The sequence below is a fragment of the Salmo salar genome, chromosome ssa23, assembly GCF_905237065.1.
Source record: "Salmo salar chromosome ssa23, Ssal_v3.1, whole genome shotgun sequence".
NCBI classification, from domain to species: domain Eukaryota; kingdom Metazoa; phylum Chordata; class Actinopteri; order Salmoniformes; family Salmonidae; genus Salmo; species Salmo salar.
This window is the reverse complement of record NC_059464.1, coordinates 13,547,828-13,565,393: the sequence shown is the minus strand read 5'-3', so window position 1 is coordinate 13,565,393 and position 17,566 is coordinate 13,547,828. Positions and strand designations below refer to the sequence as shown.

General features: G+C 44.8%; 1 pseudogene; it reads left to right on the top strand.

Annotated features, from left to right (window-relative positions):
- The window catches only part of LOC106584084 (GDP-mannose 4,6 dehydratase-like), a 180,910-nt pseudogene that overhangs the window by 40,815 nt on the left and 122,529 nt on the right, over positions 1–17,566 (top strand).

Genomic DNA, 17,566 nt, shown 5'->3' with positions numbered 1-17,566 from the left:
TTGTTGTGCTGTGCTCACGTGAACAGGAAGGTCCTTCGTGGGCAAATTTTGTCATTAAACTTTGACATTAAAGTCTGGCATTCTCTGGATATATGGTTCCTTTAAGACAACTGGGAACTAAGAAAAAAATAAGGTTGAATCATGACATTATTGATCTTCAGGTCGGAGCTCTAGAAAGAGGCCCCACAGCATATTTTCCCAGTCCGATCTTGTTTTTTTCGAGTTCCCAGTTGTCTTGAACTCACTAAAGTCTGAGATTTCCCAGTTCCAAGTTTCCAGTTGTTTTGCAAGCAGCAGAAGTCATGCTGGATTGACAGCATGGGCAATGTTAATCCATTTAAGCTTGGAAAAGAGATCCTTAAACCCAGACTTGGACCATACATCCACTCGACTGAATAGTAGGCTAGTGATTGCGTTTCAATGCTTGCAGTTAGCCACTGATTCCTTCCAAACCAGTCATTGTTGAATTTGCGACTTGTTGTGTAATGTTTTTGTGCAACGGCCGATGAGCACCGATATGTTTTATCTATCATTTCTGTTCGTAATTTATCTTCATTTGACAAGGATTGAAAAGGATTTGCCAGTAGATTGTTGACTTGATTCATAATGATGACATGATCAGTCCAATCAAAATTACTGTGATATGTGATTTGACGTCATTTTATCTTGAGCCTTCTTGGACGGCACTTCTAATGGAGCTCTATGGCAGCACCCAAGGGGCTTGAATTTTTGAGCTCTCCCTGTAGATTTTGCTGTTATGTATTGTCCCTATGAGTGACAGAACACTGAGCCAATCACAGCGCAACTAGAGAACATTACCAACCCCTACGCTCTGAATTTTCCGCTGGCTGCCCCACCACCACAGAAAGAACTGTGCTAAGCTGAAAAACCTGCATTTTGGAGCTGCCTTACTCAAGAAAGCAAAAAAGAGACCATGTTTGTATGCGGCTTTATTAACTCAATGATTTTAACAATTATTTTGCAAACTGATATGTGACACGTATTGATGCCAAAATAACATGCACATTTTTTAAATTTACCTCTACAGGATCGGTGGGTGCCCTGCGGGACTGTTGAGCTAACATAGGCTAATGTGATTAGCATGAGGTTGTAAGTAACAAGACCATTTCCCTAGAAATAGACATATCTGATATTGGCAGAAAGCTTAAATTCTTGTTAATCTAACTGCACTGTCCAATTTACAGTAGCTTTCACAGTAAAATAATACCATGCTATTGTTTGAGGAGAGTGCACAATTATGAACTTGGAAATGTATTAATAAACCAATTAGGCACATTTGGGCAGTCTCGATACAACATTTTGAACAGAAATGCAATGGTTCATTGGAACAGTCTAAAACTTTGCACATACACTGCTTCCATCTAGTGGCCAAAATCTAATTTGCGCTTGGGCTGGAATAATATATTATGTCCTTTCTCTTGCAAAAAGTATTTTTTTCTTTGTATTATCTTTTACCAGATCTAATGTGTTATATTCTCCTACATTAATTTAACATTTCCACAAACGTCAAAGTATTTCCTTTCAAATGGTATCAAGAATATGCATATCCTTGCTTCAGGTCCTGAGCTACAGGCAGTTAGATTTGGGTATGTCATTTTAGGTGAAAATTGAAAAATAGGGGCAGGTCCTTAAGAGGTACAGTTTGGATATCATTGCATAAGTGTTAGACCAAAGTTGAGGACACAACAGTTCACCTGACACAAGACTGAATCCAAACATTACACTGTTGATTTTCTGTGCATTTTAAATGTACTGTATTGTTCGCCCCATTTGTTGATGAGAAAATCTGAAAATAATCTGGATACATTCAGTAACATGATAAGAATATTTCTATAACATGTGGAGTAGGTGCAACATAAGACAACACAAATTACAAGGGTTTCAGTGAGAGGACTAACTGGTGTCTCCAAGTGGCCAAACACCTCTCCAGAGTGTGCACAGTTATTTTCACTGCTCTTTTATGACTAAATAAAATATGAGTAAGGTGCTTTTTGAGCTCTCCTAGTTGTGCTGTTGAGGAACTAGGGCAAGCAAACTTGTATTTGTTTGGTTTGGCACACAACCCTGCCTCCCCGCCATCACACATTTACTGTTGTTGTTTACTCAATCCAAAAACGATCCATTATAAATCGTGGTCTGGGTCAGGTGGGCATCATTGAAAGCTTGTTCTATTGCCAACATGACAAGCTAAGTTATAAAATACGATCTAACAGTGTTAGGCTTTCCCAAAGAAACTCAGAGAAAGATCATCATTTTGGTGTGCATAGAAAGGAGTCATGAAGTGCATTAAGGTGCATGTTCTGCTGCAAATCTTCTTCACAATAGACAAACATAGGCTCATTCTGTTTAGAACAACCCAGGGTATGACGCCATGTCATCTTGTAACTGTAAATCAAACATAATGATCATAAATGTTGACATTGTATGTGACATGAGTTTTATGATATGGAAATGCGAAGCGTACATTTTGACTCACTGGTGTTTGGCTTGCTTGTATGACATCGAAGCAGTATTTATTATAATCCTCAACGTCTCATCTTTCAAAATACATTGAGTCCTCTTAATTTACAGCATTTCCCTCACTCAGACGACAAAACATTTGTAAAAGTTGCCCGATTAAAGGGAGGGATGGGGGCAACTTCTTGTCGCGTGCATACTCAAGTTCAGAACGGGTGTTAGTCAGGAGCCATACAACGCTGTGAAGCGCAGAGCCAGAGCTCTGATGTCATTTACAGCATGTTACTGTACAGCCACTGCGTTCCAATTTAGGCGCATCGGTGCCCAAAGCTGCCATGTTCAACACGTGTATGGGTATGAGTGTAAAGGGTTAATTGAACAGTATAATACAATCAGAATGGAGAAAGCCCCATTAAAATCACTTAGAATTGATGTGTTGCCACCCATGAATTACTCATAAAGTCTATTTAGAATTTGTATTATTCAAAAACATAAAATACCGTCAAATATGAGCTATCCTGGAAACTCATTGACTGGTTCTGATTGAATTGGTGTAATCAGTCTAGCATTTGCATGTCATGGGTGAAACTACTCATTGTATGTCTGTGTGTGCAGGTGTTTGTGAGTGTGTGTGTGTGTACACCCTCCCGCCTGTCAGGGATACCCTGGGTTGAGACACTCCAGGTTTCCTGTGGGAACGACGGCATTCCGGGTCTGGTGAATCACGCACCTCCACACTATGCAGCTCCGGTTTCGACAAGGCAGATTTCGGTAAGTCAAACAGAACAGAAGCTCCTTTTTCCTCCCTCTCTCACTGTTTCTCAGAGTCACTAAGAAGACACATAAAAATGACATAGTAATGCCGTATGTCCCTTTTTAGTAATTTTTCATTCAGCTGGCGTCACCAGTGCTTTACCATGGAAAAGTCCAACAACAGGCAATGTGTAAACAGAACCATGTTTTTCCACCGTGGGCAACTCTCTCTCTATCTCTCTCCCTCCTCTCTCTATTCTCTCTCTATTCTCTCTCTATTCTCTCTATTCTCTCTATTCTCTCTCTCTCTCTCTCTCTCTCTCTCTCTCTCTCTCTCTCTCTCTCTCTCTCTCTCTCTCCACATCCCTCCCTATTTCTCTCCCCCTCCCTCTCCCATCTCTCTCCATCCAGGAGGAACAGGGAAATTGCCTCTAATAGTGTGAGGATGCATTTGGGGTGGCATAAGGGGCGTGCAGTGTGTCTGCACTAACAACGTCTGAAGCCCTGTGGTCGGGCGTCGGCTCACCAGCCGTATCCAGTGTCTTACACACACACAGACACACACAGCCCTGAATGGAGCGTTTATGTGATTATGGGATGGATCTATGACTGGCCTCTTTTGTGTGGGTGGCTTTTTTGCTAAAACGGTGAATAAAATCATTCAGAGCCTATCAAACCTAATCTGCCTTCAGTTTTAATCTGATTTAGAATAAAAATACGGAGAACAGGTCTGAGAAGTGAAACATAAGTAAGTTTGAAGATGTATTTATATTGGTTCTTGTAAATGTACAGGAACACACAAAGGGCTCACAGGAAAGGAAAATGCACGCTAGCATGGACACACACACACACACACACACACACACACACACACACACACACACACACACACACACACACACACACACACACACACACACACACACACACACACACACACACACACACACACACACACACACACACACCAAATCACATCCCCACACACAGGAACACATATATTGATCTGATCTGAGAGCAGCAGAGGAGGAAGGTGGTGTCTGCTATCTTTACCCTACCCTGGCCTATATATTTACCCCTCACTCTGTCATGAGTGTCTCTCTCTCTTAGTTGGCCTGGGGGTGTAGGGTTTACAGGGTACAGCACACGTTATCCTCCAGCTGTTTGGATGTCTATGCCCATTCTCCTCTCTGCCACTCCTCTTCCCACCACCCCCCATCCTCTGGCTGTAGGGAGAGCCACATCCTGTGCGTAGAACATTCTGGCCCGACCTGAGTGGTTTGGCCCTCTCTCTACCATGGGCTTCAGGCTCTGCCCCGCTTCGCTGCCTCCACAGAATGTCTCTCTCTTCTGGATCTGTCTCTCTGCATCTGCTTCACTTAATGTCTCACTCTCCTGTCTGACTCACTCTGTTTCTGTGTGTCTCTCTGCGTCTCTCCTCTTGTCTCACTCTCCTGTCTCACTCTATTTCTTTGTGTGTCTATAATTCTCACTCTGTCTCTCGCCTTGTCTCACTACGTCTCTGTCAGACTTTGACAAGCTCCAGGACTACAGTACCATTTGCAATTTGTTCTCCTGGCTCACACTCACTTCCCTATCATAGTGCCCTTATTTGGCTAGCACCCAGTCACCCGTGGGTTCCCTCTAAGATCTGCTAGCTGGTGCGTTCTTCTCACTGACTCTAGCAGGCGATCTGCTGCTAATGCTGCTGCTGTTGTTGTGGGCTAGAGGGGTGAAACTAGCCTGGTCCCAGATATGTTTGTGCTGTCTTGCCAGCACTTATGGTCACTGTAATGCCAAATGACCAAAGGAGTTGGCTACACAGCACAACCAGATCTGGGACCTGGCTAGTACGGAACTGTAGCTAGATGAGTGTATCCTAGCCTCCCTCTTGCCCCCACTCCTCCCTCAAACTCCCTCCCACCACCAGTAAAGAGAAAAAAAAGTGTTGTTTCCAGAACAGTTACAACACCTCACTCTTTTTTGTCATTTTTTTAATGTTTGTTTTCAACACATAATGGCCTGTTAAATTGGGCCTTTTGATGTTTACTCACGTGTTGGAGTGGGTCTGGCAGAACCTGGCAGTGCGTGTCTGTGTGGCAGTAATGTGTGTGTGTAGCATTGAGTTCAGGCGTCGTGGAGGTGACAGCCCAGCCCTCTCTGTCTGTGTCATTTTTCACATGTATTTTTCTTGTCTTTTTTTTTCCTGAGCAGCTGCCTCTCTGTGCAGTAATGGTTACAGATGAGGCTAATTAGCCAATCACAGCGCACATCAGACACAATCACAGATGATTGATGAGGGCAGCTGGCCATTCATCACATGTTTTTGGCTGGGGGGGGGGTGACAGTGGGGGCAGGGCCAGCAGCGTAGACAGGGTAAGGTACAGTAACCCCTGTTCCGTTCCAGCGGGAGTCATGCCAACCCCAGACAATACTAGACCCTCAGTGGAGACCCATGGTGGGGGAGAGGAGAATTGCAGCTCACGGTTATTTCCACACCGATCTCGACAAACCATTTCTGTATGGACCTCGCTTTGTACACGGGGGCATTGTAATGCTGAAACAGGAAAGGGCCTTCCCCAAACTGTTGCAACAAAGTTGGCATGCTGTAGCGTTGAGATTTCCCTTCACTTGAACTAAAGGGCCTAGCCCGAACCATGGAAAAACAGCCACAGACCATTGTTCCTCCTCCACCACACTTTACAGTTGGCTCTATGAATTGGGGCAGGTAGCGTTCTCCTGGAATCCGCCAATCCTACATTTGTCCATCGGAATGCCAGATAATGAATTGTGATTCATCACTCCAGAAAATTTGTTTCCACTGCTCCAGAGTCCAATGGCGGTGAGCTTTACAGAATTGTGCAAGTTGACCTTAGGCTTGTGTGCTGCTGCTCGGCCATGGAAACTCATTTCATGAAGCTCCCAATGAGCAGTTCTTGTGCTAATGTTGCTTCCAGAGGAAATTTGGAACTCGGTAGTGAGTGTTGCAATCGAGGACAGGCGTTGTTTCTCCTAGACGTTTCCACTTCAAAATAATGCCATTTACAGTTGACTGGGGCAGCTCGAGTAGGGCAGAAATTTGACGAACTGACTTGTTGGAAAGGTGGCATCCTATGATGGTGCCAGGTTGAAAGTCACTGCACTCTTCAGTCAGGTCATTCTACTGCCAATGTTTGTCTATGGAGATTGCATGGCTGTGTGCTCAATTTCATTTTCGTGTCAGAAACGGGTGTGGCTGAAATAGCCGAATCCACTCATTTGAAGGGGTGTCCACATACTTTTGTATATATAGTGTAGCATGTGTTTAGTCAGGAGGTACATGAGTGCCTGTGTTTAAAGCAGTCATTGACTTTACTGCAGTGATTCGGGGTGCTCAATAATTACCTTCACTTTGACTATAACACTTTTATAAACACAGCTGGACTGGTAAAGAGGAGATAGGGGCATATAGGGCAAAAGCTAATCAGTGTTCATGACATAATTTCATCTCTAAGGAGAGTACGTGTGTGTGATTACCTAAGATTACCTACAGATGGGGTCAGTTTGAGGAGGAGGGTGTTCAAGGAGCTTCGCTTACTGCTCATGCTCTCTTGACATCCCACGCAAGCAGGGTAAATAAATGCCAGCAGCTGCGTGTGAGCGTGTGTCTGTGCGTATGTGCATGAGGTGTGTGTGTTAGGGGTGTTAATTGCAGGTGAAACTTAACCCGTGCACTGAGCAGCAGCTTATTGAAGCAGCTTCTGCCCCCCTGAGGGTAATACAAACACACGCTGAACCCCCCACCCTAACGCCCTACCCTCAACCAGCCCCAAACTGACCAGAAGCAGGAGGTACTATGGGCTTACCCACAGAGCCAACCAATACCATCCATCACACACACACAAACTCACACACACACACACACACACACACACACACACACACACACACACACACACACACACACACACACACACACACACACACACACACCACCTCCTTATGTAAAAGTTCAAATCAATGCATAAAAACGTGTAATCAGATGAGACATGTTTCAGCAGCTCAGTCGTTAAATTTCTAACGGATGAGTTAACACAATGAATCTCCTTTGTTTTGTTCTTTGATTTATCTGTTATTTATCTCTCAGAATTTGATTAGTTTGGAGAAGTTTAATTATGCTACTGCAGTTCCAGAGCCAAGAGCTGGGGTTCTAGTGTTTCAGAGCCTGAGGTGGGGTTCTCGTGTTTCAGAGCCTGAGGTGGCTCAGAGCTGGAGGGATTGGGACATCAAGATAAACAAACAATGTGTTTTTCAGTATTGTTCTGTTTTTTTCTCAACTTTATCATGTACTGTATAACTGGGTTTGTGTTTCTGGAATTCTCTTTACATCAAATCAGGGGGAAGAGGTGTTGTTGTGTCCTGTTTGGTGTGTTTGGACCATGATAGGTCTGGACAGCGAGGAACTTGGAGCTCTCAACGAACTACACTACAGCCCCGTCGATTTGAATGGGGGTGTGGTCAGCCCTCCATTTTCTGTAGTCCACGATCAGCTTCTTTGTCTTGCTGACGTTGAGGAGGTGGTTGTTGTCCTGGTACCACAATTCCAGGTCTCTGACCTCCTCCCTAGAGGCTGTCTCATCGTCGTAGGTGATCAGGCCTACCACTGTTGTGTCGTCTGCAAACTTAATGATGGTGTTGAAGTCATGCGTGGCCACGTAGTCGTGAGTGAACAGGGAGTACAGGAGGGGACTAAGCACACACCCCTGAGGAGGCCCCCATGTTGAGGGTCATTGGGGCGGATGTGTTGTTGCCTACCCTCACCACCTAGGGGCAGCCCATCAGAAAATACAGTATCCAGTTGCAGGGGGAGTTGTACAGTTCTTCAGGTCCAATTGATAGGATAGACTCGGACAGAGCTCATCCAGTTTGTTCTCCAGTGATTGTGCGTTCGCCAGTAGAATGTAGGATAGAGGCGGTTTATCAACTTGCTGACGTAGTCGCGCCACGTATCCCGCACGCTGACCTCTATAACGTCACCTCTTTAACCCCATACCCTTACCACAATACTATCAAAGAGAGTTGGGTCTGAGTTGGCATCTGTATGCATTATATTATTCAATAGTATTACATGTTTATTACATATATCAAATCAAATCAAACTTTATTTGTGACATGCGCCAAATACAACAAGTGTAGACCTTACTGTGAAATGCTTACTTACAAGCCCTTAACCAACAGTGCAGTTCAAGAAGAGTTAAGAAAATATTTACCAAATAAACGAAAGTAAAAAATAAATATAAAGTAACACAATAACATAACAATAACGAGTCTATATACATAGGGTACCGGTACCGATTCAGTGTGCGGGGGTACAGGTTAGAGGTCATTTGTACATGTAGATAGGAGTGAAGTGACAATGCATAGATAATAAACAGCAAGTAGCGGCAGTGTACAAAACAAATAGAGAGGGTGGGGGAGGGGGCGGGGGTCAATGTAATAGTCCAGGTGGCATTTGATTAATTGTACAGCAGTCTTATGGCTTGGGGATAGAAGCTGTTAAGGAGCCTTTTGGTCCTAGACTTGGCGCTCCGGTACCACTTGCCGTATGGTAGTTGAGAAAACTGTCTATGACTTGGGCGACTGGAGTCTCTGACAATTTTATGGGCTTTCCTCTGACACCGCTTGTTATATAGGTCCTGGATTGCAGGAGGCTTGGCCTGTACTGGGCCATACGCACTACCCTCTGTAGCGCCTTACGGTCAGATGCCGAGCAGTTGCCATACCAGGCGGTGATGCAACCAATCAGGATGCTCTCGATGGTGCAGCTGTATAACTTTTTGAGGATCTGGGGACCCATGCCAAATCTTTTCAGTCTCCTGAGGGGGAAAAGGTTTTGTTGTGCCCTCTTCACCACTATCTTGGTGTGTTTGGACCATGATAGATCGTTGGTGATGTGGACACCAAGGAACTTGAAACTCTCGACCGCTCCACTACAACCCCGTTGATGTTAATGGGGGCCTGTTCGGCCTACCTTTTCCCATAGTCCATGGTCAGCTTCTTTGTCTTGCTCACATTGAGGGAGAGGTTGTTGTCCTGACCTCCTCCCTAGAGGCTGTCTCATCATTGTCGGTGATCAGGCCTACCGCTGTTGTGTCATCAGCAATCTTAATGATGGTGTTAGAGTCGTGTTTGGCCATGCAGTCGTGGGTGAACAGGGAGTACAGGAGGGGACTAAGTACACACCCCTGAGGGGCCCCAGTGTTGAGGATCAGTGTGGCAGTAGTGTTGTTTCTTACCCTTACCACCTGGGGGCGGCACGTCAGAAGTCCAGGATGCAGTTGCGGAGGGAGGTGTTTAGTCCCAGAGTCCTTAGCTTAGTTATGAGCTTTGAGGGTACTATGGTGTTGAACGCTGAGCTGTAGTCAATGAACAGCATTCTCACGTAGGTATTCCTTTTGTCCAGGTGGGAAAGGGCAGTGTGGAGTGCGATTGTGATTGCGTCATCTGTGGATCTGTTGGGGCGGTATCCGAATTGGAGTGGGTCTAGGGTATCCGGAAGGATGCTGTTGATGTGGCCATCACCAGCCTTTCAAACCACTTCATGGCTACCGACGTGAGTGCTACGGGGCGGTAATCATTTAGGCAGGTTACCTTCACTTCCTTGGGCACAGGGACTATGGTGGTCTGCTTGAAACATGTAGGTATTACAGACTCAGTCAGGGAGAGGTTGAAAATGTCAGTGAAGTCACTTGCCAGTTGGTCTGCGCATGCTTTGAGTACACATCCTGGTAATTCATCTGGGCCATTGACTTTGTGAATGCTGACCTGTTTAAGGGTCTTGCTCACATCGGCTACTGAGAGCGTTATCACACAGTCATCCAGAACAGCTGGTGCTCTCGTGCATGCTTCAGTGTTGCTTGCCTCGAAGCGAGCATTAAAGGTATTTAGCTCATCTGGTAGGCTCACATCACTGGGCAGCTCGCGTCTGGATTTCCCTTTGTAGTCCATAATAGTTTTCAAGCCCTGCCACATCCAACGAGCATCAGAGCCAGTGTAGTAGGATTCAATCTTAATCCTGTATTGATGCTTTGCTTGTTTGATGGTTCGTCTGAGGGCATAGTGGGATTTCTTATAGGCGTCCGGATTAGTGTCCCGCTCTTTGAAAGTGGCAGCTCTAGCCTTTAGCTCGATGCAGATGTTGCCTGTAATCCATGGCTTCTGGTTGGGGTATGTACGTACAGTCACTGTGGGGAAGACGTCGTCGATGTACTTATTGGTGAAGCCGATGACTGAGGTGGTATAGTCCTCAATGCCATTGGATGAATACCGGAACATATTCCAGTCTGTGCTATCAAAGCAGTCCTGTAGCCTAGCATCCGCGTTATCTGACCACATCCGTATTGAGCGAGTCTTTGGTACTTTAGTTTAGTTTTTGCTTGTAAGCAGGAATCAGGAGGATAGAATTATAGTCAGATTTGCCAAATGGAGGGTGGGGGAAAGCTGTATGCATCTCTGTGTGTGGAGTAAAGGTTGTCTAGAGTTGCTTTTCCTCTGGTTGCACAGAAATATGGTAAAACTGATTTAAGTTTTCCTGCATTAAAGTCCCCGGGCACTAGAAGCGCCAACTCTGGGTGAACATATTCTTGTTTGCTTATGGACTCATAGAGTTGGTTGAGTGCAGTCTCAGTGCCAGCATCGGTCTGTGGTGGTAAATAGACGGCTATGAATAATATAACTGAAAATTCTCTTGGTAGATAGTGTGATCTACAGCTTATCATAAGATACTCTACCTCAGGCGAGCAATACCTCGAGACTTCTTTAATATTAGACATCGCGCTCCAGCCGTTATTGACAAAAAGACACACCCCTCATCTTACCAGACGTAGTTTCTCTGTTCTGCCAGTGCATCGAAAATCCCTCCAGCTCTATATTATCCGTGTCGTTGTTCAGCCACGACTCGGTGAAACATAAGATATTACAGCTCTTAATGTCTCGTTGGTAGGATAATTATAATCGTAGGTCATCCATTTATTCTTCCAATGATTGTATGTTAGCAAGTAGAATTGATGGAAGTGGGAGTTTACTCGCTAGCCTACGGATTCTCAAAAGGCACCCCGATCTGCGTCCTTTTTTCCTCCATCTTTTCTTCACACAAATGACGGGGATCTATGCCTGTTCCCGGGAGAGCAGTATATCTTTCTCGTCGAACTCGTTAAAGGAAAAAGCTTCTTCCAGTTCGTGGTAAGTAATCCCAGTTCCAATGTCCAGAAGTTATTTTCGGTCATAAAATACGGTAGCAGCAACATTATCTACAAAATAAGTTAAAAACGAAGTTACAAACAATGCAAAAAAACGAACGAAATAACACAATTGCTTACGGGCATGTAAAATGTCAGCCATCCTCTTCGGCGCCATGTATGGTGTTTATTGGGAGTCAATTAAACCTACAGTGGGGGGAAAAAGTATTTGATCCACTGCTGATTTTGTACGTTTGTACATTAAGGTCCTGAAGTGGCCTAGCCAGTCTCCAGACCTTAATCCCATAGAAAATCTGTGGAGGGAGCTGAAGGTTCGAGTTGCCAAACGTCATCCTCGAAACCTTAATGACTTGGAGAAGATCTGCAAAGAGGAGTGGGACAAAATCCCTCCTGAGATGTGTGCAAACCTGGTGGCCAACGACAAGAAACGTCTGACCTCTGTGATTGCCAACAAGGGTTTTGCCACCAAGTACTAAGTCATGTTTTGCAGAGGGGTCAAATACTTATTTCCCTCATTAAAATGCAAATCATTTTATAACATTTTTGACAATGCATTTTTTCTGGATTTATTTGTTGTTATTCTGTCTCTCACTGTTCAAATAAACCTACCATTAAAATTATAGACTGATCATTTCATTTGTAAGTGGGCAAACGTACAAAATCAGCAGGGGATCAAATACTTTTTTCCCTCACTGTAGTTTACTATTTTAACCATTTATCCACACAAAAATAGATACTGAGCCTGGTCCAAAGAAGCATTATGAAGAGATTTATTGAAGAAACACAGCACATAAATCTGATAAAGACCTGTCAGAAGAAGAGAGAGGGAGGGAGAGAGTTGGAGGAGAGCAGGACAGCACAGAGAGATGAGTGAGAGGGAGTGAGGAAAGGTGAGAGGGAGGGAGAGAGTAGGAGGAGAGCAGGACAGGACAGGACAGAGAGATGAGTGAGAGGGAGGGAGAGAGTAGGAGGAGAGCAGGACAGGACAGAGAGATGAGTGAGAGGGAGTGAGGAAAGGTGAGAGGGAGGGAGAGATGAGTGGGAGATATGATATGTGTGAGTTAGGGGGTGAAGAGGTGTCAGGTGAAATATGATTCTCAGGGAGGGTTGCACTCTTGTCCCCCCTCTGGGACTCTTTGACTTGGCCCAGCCCTTATTGACTCTCTGATTATAAAAATGTAGTTAAGTGTGTGACTGTACAAACAGCTTAGAATGGGGGGGTCACGGGGGTTCAGATGAGCTAGCCCGGCAACACAGTTGAGATGATGTGGTGGTTAATGAATGAGGCATTCTAGTTCGGAGCTGTGTGTCATTTAAGACCGAGAAAGAAAGACAGAAAAAAGGAGGAAGAGGATAAAGAGAGAGCGCAGACGATACTTTTCTCTTTCTCTCTCCATCTTTCTCTCTCTCTCTATCTCTCCCTCTCTATCTCTCGCTCTGTCTCTCTCTCCCCCTTGTCTGATTGATTAGTACCAGTGATGGTGGGATGGGCAGATGAGTGTACGGATTCTCTCCCCATGGTGTATTTCACCCTAGTTGTCGTGGCAGTAATTGTGTGTCGTTGGGTTACTGGGCTGGCTGTGTGTCTGTCTCAACAAGATCACGTGGTTTTATGAACTTGACTTCAGATTCTGACATTTATCCACATTTCACCTAACGTCAAATATAAAAGTTACTCTAAAGGTCAAATTTTGAAGTGTTTTTGATACCCTCGGTTGTTCCTCCTACTCCACATCGTTCAGTTTCTCCAAATGTCAAATTTCGAAGTTGCTCCAAACGTCAATTTTCGAAGTTAAGGTGTTGGATAGGGTTAAAACATTAAGTTTAGGCATTCATTCCGAATGGTTAAGACTTAATGTTTAGGAGAGGGTTTAAACAAGATAATGTAAAACGACTGTCTACCACTGGGATTGAACACGTAACCTTCGTCTGTTCTGTCTGCCAGAGTGGCTGCAGCTTTACAGTCAGAAACCTGACTCTGGATGTGTCTTTAGTTCTGGAGAATTAGACTCTCTCACACACACACTGACTCTCCATAAATGTACAGTATGAGATAATCTCCCTGTATGAATATATCTCCTTAACTCCCCTTCTCTCCCTCTCGCTCGCTCTCTGCATCTCTCTCTCTCTCTCTCTCTCTCTCTCTCTCAATCTCTCTTTCTCTTTGCATATCTCTGTCTCTCTGTCTGTGTCTGTAGTTTGGCAGTTAAGTGCTGTGTGATTGGCTGTGGGAATGGGAGCTCTCATGTAATTGGCTGGAAATCTGATAACGCCTGATTGGGTGTCAGAGGTTAATGGCTGCTGACTGGGGGAGGTGAGGGAGTAGCAGGCAGTTTCACGGAAGTATGGCTTGTTGTGGCGTGCGTGTGTGGGGGTACGTACGTGCATGTGCGCGGGATTGTTGTAGTTTTATGCATATTTTACTGGTATTTTATGGTTTCTCTGTTTCTCTTTCCTCTGGAAAGTATGCGTTTCATCCTCCTCAATGTCAGTTATTGTCCCAGTGGTCAGTCTCTCTATGCGGCAGTGTCTGGCTTGTCATTCTGAATATAATATAATATATAATTCACAATGTCCATGTAAAAAGCTGCTGGCCATGTATTTCACCTTCTGTTCTAATGGGAACCAATGGGAATGTGCTGTGAATAGTGGCTCTCTCTCTCTCCTGTCCTGGTGGATATGATATGATATGGAGGGGATTCAGATATGCTAACAAACACACATGACATCCCACTGAACTTTGAACTGGAATACTAGTACATAGGATGGTTGTGTGTGGTTGAGAGAGAGAGTGTGTGTGTGTGTACACGTTCCTGCATGAGTTTGTGTGTGTGTTTGCGTGTGTGTGTGTGTCCTCACACTGGCAGCTGGCTGTCTCTCAGACTGACAGGTCTAAGCTCTTCCCTGCTGTGTTGAGGATGAAAGCAGATGCTGCCGTTTTTTCTCCCGCTCTCACTGTTTTTCTCTCCCTCTTCTCTTCTCTACACTGTGTAACTTGAATCCTCAGCTTTCAAATTGACCTAGCAGGGAATTCTTCCCCCACAGTCATACACTGAGCACCATTCCCAACAGACAGATAGACAGACAGCCAGACAGAGACCAGAAACTGCAGTTACCTCTCTGAGAGTGAACTAACTTTTGCTTTGCCTTGTTTATTCATTGAGAATATAATATGTTTTCTGATTACTTTTATTAAGCTATGTATTATGATGGGTAAATATTGACACCCTGTTCAGTTTGGGATGGGCAGGTTGTAGGTCTGTGGGTTGGGTTTGGGAGGAAGGGCATTTTAGTGCAGTTCTCTGTGTCTTGTGGTTCAGCTGAGCTATAATGTTGTTTTGTTTGCGGGGTGAACAGATTCCACACAGTGTGAATCCTAGGGTTACCTCCCACCTGGACAGAGAGGAGTGGGAGATGGGAGTGGGGGAATGGGGGGGGGTGAAGGGAGGTGTGTGAACTGTGGTCCCATGGAGACTCTGGTAGATGGATGGATGGTTGGGATAGTATGGGTGGGGGAACACAGAGGGATGTAAAGAGGGTTTGGGTCTCACACTGTGGGCTTAACAGGATGGAGCAGAGGGGTCTGAAGGCTGATGAGTACAGCGATCTGTGAGGGTGGTGATGGGAGGGAGGGAGGGCAGAGTGGCAATGGGGAGTGCACGGGGTTAGGGTGGGGGTAGGAGTTTGGAGGGTCTGGAGGTGAGATGATGAGTAGTGGGACGAGGGTGTGGACAGGGTGTGGTATGTCTTGGATCCCACAGCTGGCCCTGTGAAGCAGAGAAACTCCCTGAGTGGGAGGCACAAGTGTGGGAACCACCCTAATGCAATAATCCCCCTTTCTACAGTCTGTGTGTGTAGTGTATGCAATTTTTTTTGTGGCACCCCCACACTTGAGATTTTGCCATTGGGCGTAGAGAAATTGTTGCAGTTTTAACGGAAGTTGTCTGCAATTCTACACATTTTGCCAAGGGGTAGAGAGAAACATTTGCAATTTTATAACACATTTCATACTGTTCTACACATTTTGCCATGAGGCGGAGAGAAAAATTGTCAATTGTATAACACATTTCATGCAATTATACTAATTTTGCCATGGGCAGAGATATTTTTTGCTGTTTTACAGCTAATTTCCTCCAATTGTAGTCATTTTGCCATTGGGTGGAGAGAATGTCTTGCAATTTTGATGCAAATTTTCCTGCAATTCTACACATTTTGCCATGACTTAAGCCATGTTAATTATATCTGAGTGAGAGTGACTAGCACAATCAATGGGGGCCCCCTGGAGATCAGGGCCCCTGGCCACGTGCCCTGCGTACCCGGTCGGCATTTGGCCATAATTACTCTTAGACTAATTTACCAAGCTAAAAATTGCTAGCTGACTTGACTAACTGACTGACAAAACAAGAGAAAAACTGCTGATGCACAACCAAATTTCAAACTTGCAGCTTGTGTATTCTACTATTCTAACTCTCAACAGTAAGTTGAGACTCCAACTGAATATATATACATATTTTAGATTTTTTGGTTGGGGGCCCTAAGCGACCACTTTTGTTGTTTATCCCTGGTCAAATTTCCCTATAAATATGCAAGTTGATGTTTGTTGTCATAAATCTTGCCCTGGGGCAGAACTGAGCGATTTACGCTAGATGGGCCAGCTTCAAAGTCAAAATCGGTTATATCGTAAAAATTCATGAAAACAAAAATGTGCTTTTGTTTTTTAATTTAAGGTTAGGATTAGGCATTAGGGTTAGCAGTGTGGTTAGGGTTGAGTTTAAAATCAGATTTTATGACTGTGGCTGTACCAGCTAGTGACCAGTCTTCAGAGCTGCCTCCAAGGCAAGATTCATGACAATAAATGCCAACCTGCCATAAATATCAGAATGGTCAAGCCCATTATCTGTGGGGCCTAGGGTAAATGGAGATTGGGATAGGTCATTTAGGATCTGTGGGGGACTTGGCCAATGAGGGCTCCTGACACTGCTGTTCCTGTCCATGCATTCTGTTTCTTTGATTACAGTTGTTATTGTGAAGAAGAGTGTGATGGTCTGGTGATTGTGAGGTTGGTGTTGAGAGTGTGTTCTGGTTCTAGTGGGTGGGAGAGTAAGACTGTGTCCCAAATGGCAACCTATTTCCTATGTAGTGCACTACATAGGGAATAGGCTGGCAATCGGGACAGCCTAGGTCTTCTCCCTTTTCACTGGTTAATTGGCAGAGGAGTCAGTCAGACTGACTTGTTTTGGACTGGAATGTGTGTGACCTCCTCCCTCTCCTTTGTTTTTTCTCACTCTCCGTAACCCTCGCCATCAGACGCAGTCAAGTGGCTCATGGGAAATCCCCTCTTCCCGCGAGAGAGAGGGAGAGAGAACGTCAAACAGTGAGCCAGGCCAAATATCATGACTCCCAGCTCCCTTACACATCTCACACCTCTCTCCCTCTCCCAAGCTGCTTCTCATATCATACATCACTGGCCTTCTTTTCTGATTACATTTTTCAGTGACTGACTTGGCTGACTGTATGTATAGGACACACACACACACACACACACACACTCCTTCCTACAGTATACAGGGAGCTAGCTGTATGTAGTATATTGAGCGTGGCAGAGGCTGTGTCTGAAACAGTCCACTTCAAACAGCCCTGATGCGTTTAATGTAATGGAGACATTGGTTGGGTCACAGCACTGAAAGCCTGTCTTTCCTCATTTACTGAGCAAAATGGCTTCCTCATGTTGTCTGTTTTATATTACATTGTGAGATCTGCACTCACGGCACAAGCTTATAAAATCAAACTGGGCATATGCAGACACATACCCACGCACGCACGCACACGCACACACACACACACACACTGTTGCGCGCGTATACACACATGTTTACAATATTAAACTGGGTAGCCTATATTGAGAAGTTGCACACGTACTGTGAAGGGTGCACAGTTTTAAATTGAGCTAGCATTTATTAAAATAGGCATTTTCCTCAAACACAGTCAAACTCTCTCCCCTCCATCCCTCCCAATTCCCCCTCTCTCCCCTCTCTCTATTTGTTACTAAAGTCCTGTGAATAATTGGTGAGGAAACGTTGTGTGGAAGTTAGGGTCAA